The sequence below is a fragment of the Grammomys surdaster genome, unplaced genomic scaffold (assembly GCF_004785775.1).
Source record: "Grammomys surdaster isolate TR1022 unplaced genomic scaffold, NIH_TR_1.0 187, whole genome shotgun sequence".
Lineage (NCBI taxonomy): Eukaryota > Metazoa > Chordata > Mammalia > Rodentia > Muridae > Grammomys > Grammomys surdaster.
In genome coordinates, this window is record NW_021604632.1 from 8,630,429 (window position 1) to 8,642,789 (window position 12,361).

At 46.7% G+C, this 12,361-nt stretch overlaps 1 pseudogene; it reads right to left on the minus strand.

The window, feature by feature from the left end:
* Positions 1-4,271: 4,271 nt before the first annotated feature.
* Positions 4,272-5,015, minus strand: LOC114622297 (annotated as a pseudogene).
* Positions 5,016-12,361: the final 7,346 nt, after the last annotated feature.

The following is a 12,361-nucleotide window of genomic DNA, read 5'->3' on the forward strand; positions in this document are numbered from 1 at the left end:
AGAAAGAGAGAAAGAAAGAAAGGGAGAAAGGGAGAAAGGGAGAAAGAAAGAAAGAAAGAAAGAAAGAAAGAAAGGAAAAACAACCAACCAAACATTACATTTAGTGATGTGTGTGTGTGTGTGTGTGTGTGTGTGTGTGTGTCTGCCTGCCTGCCTGCCTGCCTGCCTTTGTGCCTGTGTGTAGACAAAGGAGTCAGTTCTCTCTGGAGTTCAGACTAAGGCTGACATACTTGGTGGCAAGCACCTTCATATGCTATGCCATCTGGCCTGTCCAAAGCTGTCCTATATATATTTTTTTTTCTGAGAAAGAGTCTGTAGTCCAGGCTTGCCCTTAATCTTTTTATGAAGCTAAAAATGATATTGAACTTGAAAAGGCAAGGCCGAGGGCCAAAGATATTGCTTAGTGCTTAAGAACACTGGCTGTTCTTTGCCCACATGGTGGCTAACAACTGTCTGTAACTATAGTTCCAGGGACCCGAGGCCTTCTTCTGGACTTCATGGGTACCAGGCACCACAGACATGTATGCAGACAAAACACTCATACACACAAAATAATTTTTAAAAATTATTAAAAAGAAAAAGCAAGACTATTTCTCTTTTTTTTTCCTTCCTGGCTGGGAGCCCCTAATATAGCTGAGAATGACCAGTGTTCCTGATCTTCCTGCTACCATCTCCCAAATGTTGGCATCATAGCCAGCACCACACACCACACCAGGGGCAGTGTGAGTGTCTCTCTCTCTCTCTCTCTCTCTCTCTCTCTCTCTCTCTCTCTCTCTGTCTCCCTCTGAAACAGCCTGCAAGGATAGCTGTGGCAGTCCAGATAGGGAGGAATTTGGGGGCATTCTGGAAGAAGAGAGGGAAAGGTTTGGGAAGGCAAGTCCTAAGTGTATAAGCCGAGGGCATGACCGCTCCAAGATATGGTTGAGGGGAAGAAATGAGGGAGAGCGTAGCCAGAGGCATCTGGAAAAGTCCAGATCAGGGAGGGAAAGTAGTCACTTCAACAAGGCCAGCTGACTGGACTTGACCAAGAGAGAAGAGACTGAGGTGGAGAGTGAGCAAGGAGGACAGACAGACAGACAGAGGAAAAACAGAAAGCCAAGTGGCTCAGAGGGTGTATGGCTAACCCTCAGAGAGGGTTATACCAGATGAGAAGGTTAGGAGAGGGAAGGCCATGAGCTGGAAAAGTTTAGGGTAGCGGGTTGGGCTGAGAGCCATCTTGGACTCTGTAACAGGTATTTTCTGATGCTGAGAGAGCCTGGGACCAGCATTCAATTTGGAATGCTAATAGGCACCACTATAGCCTTTTTTTGTCCTTTTGAATCTGACCTTGGGCTGATATAGGCTCCAGGGAGAGCTGGCAGGGATGACAGATTCCTCCTGCTGCTGGGCTACTTAGAGGCAAATGTGGCATAGAGTCAGAAAGGACTAGTGACTCAGGAGGCTTTGAGTTTGAGGGACCTTTGAAATATCCATAAAAAACATCCAGTGGGGAACTGGAGAGATGGTTCAGAAGTTGAGAGCACTGACTGCTCTTCCAGAGGCCCTGAGTTCAATTCCCAGCAACCACATGGTGGCTCACAACCATCTGTAATGAGATCTGATGCCCTCTTCTCACGTGCAGGCATATATGTAGGCAGAACACTGTGTACATAATAAATCATTTTAAAAAAAATCCAGTGGGTCTGTCAGTATTCGGGGCTGTCAGGAGGCACAGCTTCCCCCTGTCACCCTCAGCAGCCTTAGGGGGTTCTTTAGACTTTGTTTCCCTTGATTCAGACCAAACTGGAATTGTGGTATCAATGCAAAATAATAATAATAATAAGCCGGGCGGTGGTGGCGCACGCCTTTAATCCCAGCACTTGGGAGGCAGAGGCAGGCGGATTTCTGAGTTCGAGGCCAGCCTGGTCTACAGAGTGAGTTCCAGGACAGCCTGGACTATAAAGAGAAACCCTGTCTCGAAAAACCAAAAAAAAAAAAAAAAAATAATAATAATAATAATAATTTAGGGCTAGTCTCTGAAACAAAGTTAGGACCCTCAAAAAAACATAAAGATTTTAGTAAAGATTTATTTTTGGAAGGATGGAGGGAGAGAGTATGGGGAAAGATGATTGGAATTGGAGGGCAGTTGCGGGGTGATATGGAAGCAGAGGGCAGTAGAAACCCCTAGGATTCTATAAGGGTGACCCTAGCGAGGTCTCCTAACAACATAGGATTGAGAGTATCTTCTGTAACCATGCAAGGCTTCCAGTGGTAGGACTGGTACACCAATCCAGACACAAGACCTTCAACCTACAACTTGCCCTGCCCACAAGGCTGGGAAATGTTCAAGGGCAGTAGAGATACAGAACTTGTGGGTGTGGCCAACCAAGACTGGTCTAATTTGAGGTCCCAGCCACGGAGGGAGCGCATGCCCAACACTGCCTGGATGACCAGGAACCAGAATCTGGAGAGCCCAGGGACCTAGAAGAAAAAAAAATTAAGATGATTCCTAATGATATTCTGCTATACTCATAGATAGGTGTCTGGTCCAATAGTAATTAGGCTTCCCCTGCAGCTGATGGGAGCAGATGCAGGGACCCACAGTCAAACACTAGGCAGAGAGAGAGAGAGAGAGAGAGAGAGAGAGAGAGAGAGAGAGAGAGAGAGAGAGAGACCTCAAATTGGAAATCTCCACTGGGTCGGTCTCTCTCCTTGGAGCTCAGGGAACCCCTAAGAAAAAGGGGAAGAAGCTGTAGGAGGCAGAGGGGTGGAGGACACCAGGAAGTATGGCCCACAGAACCAACTAATCAGGGCTCTCAGAGACTCACAGAGACCGAATCGAGGCCTGAGGAGAATGTCAAATCCCTTAAAGTGTAAACGGAAGCTGAGAGCTACCACGTGGATGACAGGAACTGGGCTCACTTCCCCTGGAAGAGCAGCAAGAGCAACTAACCACGGACTCATCTCTTCAGGCCCACAATAAGAATATGCAAATGCAGGCTTAAGAGTGAGGGTTTCCAGAAAGTGACATACTCAGAGGGGAGGAAGACTCACTTGAGAACATGAGTGTGGCCTTCTCAAAGAGCTGCTGACCCAACATGATGGCTCAGCAGGTTAAGGCACCTGTCACCAAGACTGGTGACCTGGTGATTTGAATTCCATCCCCTGGACCCATGATGGAAGGAAAGAATCAAGTTGTGTTCTGACCTCCACATGAATGCTGTTGTTTTATATTCTCTCTCTCTCTCTCTCTCTCTCTCTCTCTCTCTCTCTCTCTCTCTCTCTCTTTCTTAGTGTGCACCCCCAGCACTCTAGAGGCAAAGGCAGGTGGATCTCTGTGAATTCTAGGCCAATCTGGTCTACCTTGTCTCAAAAAAAAAAAAAGTTTCAGAAAGTTATATACATTCTCAAGCGTGGGTACAGACTTTGCAACAGAGAGTCACAGCTGGTTTTTATGTAGCCATATACATGATTTTTTGGTGGGGTTTAAAGTATCTTTAAAATATGACAAGAAATCTATGGAGACCACAGGGCAGTTCTTGAAAGCATCAGACAGGATCACAGATAAAATCGCCAGCAGTAGGGATCCATCTTTACTGTAAACAAAGATTCCTGGGTGTTGTCTGGGGAAAGGCAAGAAAGAGCTTCTACCCGAGGTCAAATACAGTCGGACGTCACTGCTCATGCCGTATAAGAGATCTAAAGACAGAAGGAATATGAAGTCTGATTGGCAGGTTTTCTTCCTTCCTTCTTTCTTTCTTTCTTTCTTTCCTTCTTTCTTTCTTTCTTTCTTTAACAGTGAATGTTATTAACTATGCCAGAACTTGTTCTTGCTTTTCAGGCAGGAAGAGGCTTCAATCAGACTCCAGGGAAAGGGATTCCTTTTCCTTCTCGTGGTCCCATAATTCCCCTGTCTTACCCTGCCTTGAAACTGTGGCTACAGCTCAATGGCAGAGCGCTTGCTTAGCATGCACAAGGTCCTGGCTTATTCCCACTACTGCAAAAACCAGTAGAACAAAAACTTAATCTGTCAAGTATTGGTCATTTGGAAACATAGACCTGGAACTCAAAGGAATCCTACAAACAAGCTGGGCTTGGTCACAGGTCCTTAACAGCCATTTATTTATTTTTTTAACAGACTTAGTTCATTTATTTTTCTTTTATAAAAACCCTTATGTGGTAGCCACAGCTGGAGCCTGAGTCCTCTGAACAGACTCTGGTCTTCACAAGATGGTCAGTGAATTCCTGATAAGGAGACTTGATGAACACAATCTCTTTCCAGAGGTCGGGGGTCAGGTTTTGGAGATGGTATCGAAGGTGGCCTTGGCAAAGTTGCCCAGGGTAGCAGTGAAGCCCCTGGCTGAAGTGTAGCAGTCGTCTGTGCCGGCCATCATCAGGAGCTTTTTGGGCACAGGAGCAGAGACAATGCCAGTGCCTCTGAGGAGAGGAATGAGACGCACCAGCACAGAGCCACAGCGGCCTGTCACCTTGCACGGAACAGTGTGGGGCTTGCCAATCTTGTTCCTCCCAGTAGCTTCTCCGCACAGGGACAATGGAGAGCTTGGCCAAGATGATGGCCCCTCGGATGGCAGTGGCAACTTCCTTGGAGCACTTAACACCAAGACCAACGTGACCACTGTAGTCCCCAATAGCGACAAAAGCCTTGAACCTGGTCCGCTGGCCAGCCGAGTCAGCTTCTGCACTGGCATAATCTTCAGAACCTCATCCTTTAGGGATGCTCCCAGGAAAAAGTCAATGATCTCAGACTCCTTAATGGGCAGGGGGAATAAGTAGATCTCCTCCAAGGACTTGATCTTCATGTCCTTAACCAGGCGGCCCAGTTTGGTGACGGGGATCCACTCCTTGTCTTCAGCTTTTCCTCCACGAGCCCCGCGGCCTCGACCACGGCCACGGCCTCGACCACGACCGCTGCCCCTAAGACCACTGCCGAATCCTCCGCGGAAGCCACTGCGGCCTCCTAATCCTGGGCCCCCGGGTCCTCCGGGTCCACCCGCTGCACCGGCGTCATCCGCCATTTGGTGTTTTCCCGAAGAAGAAGCCTTAACAGCCAATTAAACAGACAGGAAATTGTAGAAAATCAGAGGAAGGAACTTTAATCTGGTGGCCGCATTAGGAAGGACAGAGAGATTCAGTGTCCATCCTCTGGGAACTGACATAGGCTCAGATTTAAATTAGGAGTAGAGCTATGCATAGCTAAGTAGCCCAGGTCCAGGTGAGGTTCCGTCCAACATTGTCTAGCCTCTAGTTTCTGGAGTCATTAGAGCTGTGTGACATCTCTCCCTGGGGAGAGATAAACGCCTGTACCCCTGGTCCCCCAACCCCAGTTAGATCCAGCTTTGTCCTTTCAGCATGAGATTCTCCGAGAAATTGTTTCAATAATCTGGTAACAGATGGGAAAGGCACAGGTGTCTTCAGAATATCTATACTCCTATCAGGGAGGTTGTGGGTGGGCTGAAAGTTCAAGGCCAGACTGGGCTAGCCTGGGTAACTTAGAGAGATTATCTCTGAATAAAAAATAAAGAGTCTTGGAGTGTTCAGTGGTAGAAATGTGTGCTTCACATGTGTGAGGCCATAGGACGTAACCCCCATACCACACATCTACATGGGGAAAGACAGAGAGAGAACACAACCAGAGGAGTGTCTCAGGTGATGAGAAAGACATGATAGAGGTACTGCACAGTACCTGATGCAGTCCGGAAGGCAGAGGGTGACCGGGAAGGTACCAATGACTTTGGCCAGAGCTGTTTCCCACAGGTACTAGGGCAAGTGGTTTAAAGTCATGTCAAGAGAACCAAAGTGAGCAGCTGAGGGAAGGCCTGGCAGTAATTGGCACCCTCTGTATATGTACACAGCTTGCTTTGGGCTTTTCTTTCCAGTCCTCAGCTGTGGGCAATGTGAGGGGCTCCAGGTGGCTTCAGTGGAAGATTCCAGAGGGAAAGGTACTCATCAGAAGAGAAATGGAGGGCCCTACGACCACACCCAGTCTGCTAGAGAGGGGTGCCCGTTATTGACTTCAGATGGCTATTTCAGGCAATAAGACTGGCCAACAGGGCAACTGTGGAACAAAAGTATGGGGGATATGGGGTACTCACTGCACATGAAGTCAGGGAACCAGCAGGCCTTGCTGTGGGTCTGAGGGAGTATCCCTGAGGATTCTGGGACAGGAAGGAGCCTTGCAGGGTCTGGAGGACAGGAACACACTTCATATCATCATGGCTTCTCAGTTTCCTCCTAAATGTCCTCACCTAGGCACTGATGGTGAAGACAGCTTGGCCATCGGATCTGCCCACCCCTCACCTGACCCTCTTCTTCCACAGTAACCAGGCAGAGTATCATTTCTGTGTTTGGTCACCAGCAAAAGGGCCTCAGGGCAGCTTGTCTATGATGAAATTTACCAGAAAATGCACATGAGCAAATTAATCATCAATGAGGGCCAAAAGAAAATAGCCTCTGGGGCTGGAGAGATGGCTCAGTAGTAGAGAGCACCACCTGCTCTCCCAGAGGTCCTGAGTTTGATTCCCAGCAACCACATGGTGGCTCACGACCATCTGTAATGGGATCTGATGCCCTCTTCTGGTATGTCTGAAGACAGCGACAATGTACTCACATACATAAAATAAATAAATCTTCAAAAAGAAAAGAAGAGAAAAGAAAAGAGCCTCTGCTTTGGAGATCTGCTGAAATGAAACGCAATCGGTGATTTAGGGATTAGGGTTGCCCTGTGAGAAATTCAACCACCAGTTGCCTATGTAAACCACTCCTTTTTTGTTTTGTTTCTTGTTTTTTGAGACAGGCTTTCTCCGTGTAGCCCTGGCTGTCCTGGAACTCACTTTGTAGACCAGGCTGGCCTCAAACTCAGAAATCCACCTGCCTCTGCCTCCCAAGTGCTGGGATTAAAGGCATGCGCCACCACTGCCCGGCTATAAACCACTCCTTAACCAATTTCCCTGCAAACTGGACTGGATCAGAATCCTCCATCCTTCCAGTTAACCAGCTTTTCCAGTAGCCACTTCCCTTACCGGAAGCCTCTTCTCTCCATCTCTCAGGCCTGCTCTGCAGCAAGACTTAGGTTGGGTAGCCATAGAATGTTGGGTGGAGGTGAGTGTGGGTATGGGTGGGTGCTTTATTTGCTGTTTGGACACTCACCAGGAGTTAAGCACAGGACACTGTCTACTGGATGAAGCAATCGTTAGTGAGTTACGTACAGAATGAGCTTGTGAGAGAGGTAGGGCATTAACGCCACTACCCCACACATCAGGAGTTGAAAACAGAAGTAAAATTTAAAAGTACCTATCATTAGAAAGAGGTGATGTTATGGCTAAAGGTACCACAAGGAAATATCACAGACTGTGAATGTGTGTGCTTTTGTAACAAGGACTCACTATGCATAGCTCTGGTTAGTCTGGAACTCACTGTGTGGAACAGGCTGGCCTCGAACTCACAAAGATCTGCCTGCCTCCATCTTCTAAGAGTTAGGATTAGCTTGGTGTGCACCGTTGCATCTGGCTCCAAAGTGGCTTTAGCAACAGAAATGTCATCTTCTCATGGTTCTGGTGAGCATGCATGTTTCTTTGGAGGCCTCTCTTTGACTTGTAATGGTGAGCCTCTCTGTGCTGCATTCTCCTGCGGTTTTCCTTTACTCGTATGCACTGGTCACTCAAATCCAAGGCCTCAGAGGACTATTTTGAAACACCAGAGACTTGGAGGATTCTGGGGGCTTGGAAACTTTACCACTCAGGCAATGCCCAGTGTCTGCATTGTGCCTATTAGCAGCAGGTTTATACAAATCGTCTTGCTGGGGGCTGTACTGACTAGCTTTTAACTGGTACCCTCCTTGCCTTCCAAGGCCTGCTTTCCTTTTTTTTTTTTTTTTTTTGGTTTTTTGAGACAGGGTTTCTCTGTGTAGCCCTGGCTGTCCTGGAACTCACTCTGTAGACCAGGCTGGCCTCAAACTCAGAAATCCATCTGCCTCTGCCTCCCAAGTGCTGGGATTAAAGGCGTGCGCCACCACCGCCCAGCCAAGGCCTGTTTTCCTTTTCTGCTTCAATATCTTCAGAGGGAGATGGCCAGTCATCCCTCCACATCAGCACTTGCTGTTACAGTCTACATAATGACTGCAAGAACAAGGTCACTTCAGACACTGACAGGAAGGTTTCCTTGAGCCCCCTTGAGCCCACATTTCTTCATCATACAAGGACAGAGGCCATATTGGAATAGAGCTCACTCTAAACACTCTAAACAGTTTACTTTATTTATTTATTTATTTATTTATTTATTTATTTATTTATTTGGTTTTTTAAGACAGGGTTTCTCTGTGTAGCCCTGGTTGTCCTGGAACTGACTCTGTAGACCAGGCTGGCCTCGAATTCAGAAATCTGCCTGCCTCTGCCTCCCAAATGCTGGGATTAAAGGCGTGTGCCACTACTGCTCGGCCTTAATTCTATTTTTTATGTGCATGGGTGCAAAGGTTGCCAGATCCCCTGGAACTGACGTTAGAGACAGTCGTGAGCTGCTATGTGGGTGCTAGAAATCAAACCTGGGTCTTCCTCCAGGAGCCACAGCCAGTGAGTGCTCTTAACGACTTAGCCATCTCCCTAGCCCCTTGAGCTGACACTAAAAGCTTCATTCCAACTTAACCCCCTCCATGAAGACCTTCCAATCACATTCTGAGATTTAGCATATGAATTTTGAGAGGACACTGCTGGATCAGTGACAAATGTGGCTTTTGAGTCCCACAGGCTGTTTGCATTCTTTTGGTTTGGCCTACCTGGTATTCTCTGGTGACTTGCTTTGTTCTCAGAGCCTGTTGTCCAGAGAGCTTCCCAGGAAACACACCTCACCTTCGGCACATTCCAAGAAAACTGTCCTACATAGCTGCTTCAGAGGGACAGCTGTTGTCATCTCAGGTGACAGCCAGACCTCAGATGGGGAGACACGCCCTGGGGTATGGAGTCAGGGTTGGGATGGGAAGGGGAGGAGGAAAAGGGGAGAGCAGGAGCTAAATTTAAGTTTTGGGGGGCTGCCGACACATGTTTAGACTTGAGAGCTTTACATTCTTTCTCCCTGAGGCAGATATACTGGACCTTCAGCAGAACTGGAATGACTTGAAAGTGCACAGTTAATTCCATTTTCTTCTTCCTCTTCAGAGCTCTCTGTCCTAGATTAGATTCTGCTAGTTCTAAGAGCGTTGGCTTTTATCTTAAACCCAAGCTTAGACCAGTGAGCCACCTCAAGTAGCCAATACAACCCACTGAGAGGATGAAAACATCAGTGCCCTAGGGTTCATACTGAGATGAATGTTCTTAACACTTGCTAAGGAATACCTTGGCCTGTAATAACAGAGGCAGAAGGATCACTACAAGTCTGAAGTCAACCTGGTCCCCAGAGACCTTGTATCAAAACAACAGAACAGCTGGGTATGGAGGACAGTGGTAGGGTGCCTGCCTAGCATAGGTGAGCCCTCCAGGCTGACTTTGTCCAGCACTGTACAAAGCAATGGACTAGGCTAAGTGAAGAAAGCACCCGAAGCCAGGTCCATGAAAACAAAAGGCTTCTTAACATATATCTTTATTTATTGAGAATTTTATCAATAAACACTTACTATATTATTTTTAAGACAGGGTCTCACTGTGTAGCCCCAGCAGGTGCAGGACTCACTTTTTATATCAGGCTTGGCCTCAAACTCAAGAGATCCTCCTGCTTCTGCCTCCTGAATGCTAGGATTAATGACATGTTCCGCTGTGCCTGCCTCCAGACCTAGTTTTGAGAGTGAGGTTCCTGGGGTGGCTTGGCAGTGAGGGCATCCGATGCTCTTGCAGGGGACCTGAATCTGTAGCCAGCAACCACACGATGGCTCCCAACCACCCATAGCTAAAACCTATATAAATACATTAATCCTCTTGTTTACCAACTGTGCCATTGCTCCTGTGTCCAGCTTCTCCGATACTGAAACTTCAGATTCCAAGGAAGAGGCAGTGGGGTGTCCTGGGGTGAGGGTGGGGAGCAGAGTGGAGGACAGGGAAGTGGGAATAGTGACTTCAGGGCTGAGGTACACGACAACCAGAGGTACCACATGGTACTGGGTATACCAGGAGGCCAGAAAGCAATGGCAGGGGATGCAGGGCATTACCTTCATGGGATGGGTGGGGTGTCAGTCTTGTACTGATGTTGGTCTCCCGACAAGGAGGGCCAGATGTAGCCATCCAAAGTGCCTTCTATAGTAAGATAGACATTCCTGAATTTAAGGGTAACAGAGTGCCTGCCAAAACAGACGATTAAGATAATAGAACATAGCCGGGCAGTGGTGGCGCACACCTTTAATCCCAGCACTTGGGAGGCAGAGGCAGGTGGATTTCTGAGTTTGAGGCCAGTCTGGTCTACAGAGTGAGTTCCAGGACAGCCAGGGCTACACAGAGAAACCTTGTCTTGAAAAACCAAAAAAAAAAAAAAAAAAAAAAAGAAAAAAAAAAGATAATGGAACATGGTGAAAATCACTAATAGTTAGGAAAGATGGCAGACGGGAGACAGGTTTTGTATTTCAAACTTTCAGCAGTTCTCTAGCCTTAGCCTCGACTGGTGGAACTTCAGCCACCATCCCAGTTCTCTGACGTCTTTGAAACTTTTCTGTAAGTCTGAAACTAGGCCACATTTTAAAACACAAGAGACAATGTGTAAAAGCAACTTTTTATTTACAATAAAAAGATTACAAAGGCATATATACTTACATATATATAATACCCTTAAGTTGCAAATTTTCATTGTAATATACAATGCTATATGTCGATGTGCAACCCAAGGGAAGTGTTGTCTAAGTATCTATATTGAGAGAATATACATAAAGCTTTTTTAAAAATAAGAACACATACTGCTCTGTTTATGTCATGGGTCTTTGATTTGGTAGCCAGAAGACTTGAGAAATTTTAAATAAGACTTGAATAGAGGTCTTATTTAAATAAAGGATTCTAAAAAGAAAAACCAAAACAAAACCAGAAATACCACCAAAACAATCAATTGATACAAATAGGTTTTCTTGCTGTCGAGGTTTTTGTGTTTGTCTGTTTTGAGGGGCAGTTTCACATGCCTGAGCTAGTTTGTTATTTACTGTGTAACTGTGGATGGCTTCTTCCTGCCTCCCACCTTCCAGGTGAGTGCTGGGTTTATAGATGTGGCCAGCCACATCTGGTTTTCTATGGTGCTGTGGATAGAACTCAGGGCTTATTCGAGGCAAGCATCCTTCCAACTGAGCTGATCACTAGCCTTACTTAAGCTAGCTTTCTAAGTCATTACACTTAACAAGAACGAGTAGTGTGAGAAAGGATACATACATGTGGGTATTAGCAGAGTGTGCACAGGAGAAAAATAAAATAGGTTATGGTCTGTAAGACTTCAGACCTGGCACCAAGAGGGATTGTTGGGGCACTGGAGCCTGCATGCTTACCTTGCCCAAACTAACAGACTAACAATAACACTGGCATCCCATTCCGAGGGAGATCTGAGCCCAGTGCCTGGGGTGTAAGTGAGGATCTTGGAGACTACGGTTATGCAGACCTCAGCTTTTCTTTCTCCCTAGTCCTACTAATTCAGAAAACACCAGCAAGCAGATGTAAAAATACCCACTGGTAACAGGACTCAACAGAAGGGAAGCCCTTCTTTGGTCCTGAAGGACTAGGTTGCAGCAATATTATCTGCTGGTCTTGATAAAAATACAGTCCTTAGCAGCCGACTGTAAAGGGCAGGTTTAGAGCATGGCGCTCAAGGCGTGACCCAGTTCTCACAGGTGACTCCAAAACACTTGCCAACAAGGGGAGGGAGCCATGCAACTATATCTTCCTGCCATCCCCACCACAGAGAGAGAGGTGCTTTCAGGGAATGATTAAAGTGTTTGAAAAGTTGACCTGACCAGCCAATAAAAAGCGAGATGCATAGAAAGGGGCTGTCACCACAGGAAAATTCAGCTGACCCATTCACTTTCTCTAGGTCTGTCCACTGAGTCTGAATGCCAGTGTGCTCTTGAGTAAGTGGGATTGTGCTCATTTTTAGGACTTCTTTATTTATGTATAGCGTGTCTATGGGTGTTTTGTCTACATGTACATCTGCACACCAGAAAAGGGCATTGGATCCCATAGGACAATTGTAGAGGGCTGTGGGCTACCATGTGGGTGCTGGAGATTAAAGTCAGGACCTGTAAAAGAGCAGCCAGGTGCTCTAACCACTGAGCCATTTCTTCACATCTGGATTCTTGTTAATTTTTCACGCAATTTGGTTGCTTATTAATGGAGAAACAGTCCAGCTCTGATGTGTATAAGGACCTTAAGAAAATAGGATGCAGCCAGCAGTGGTGTTGCACACCTTTGATCCCAGG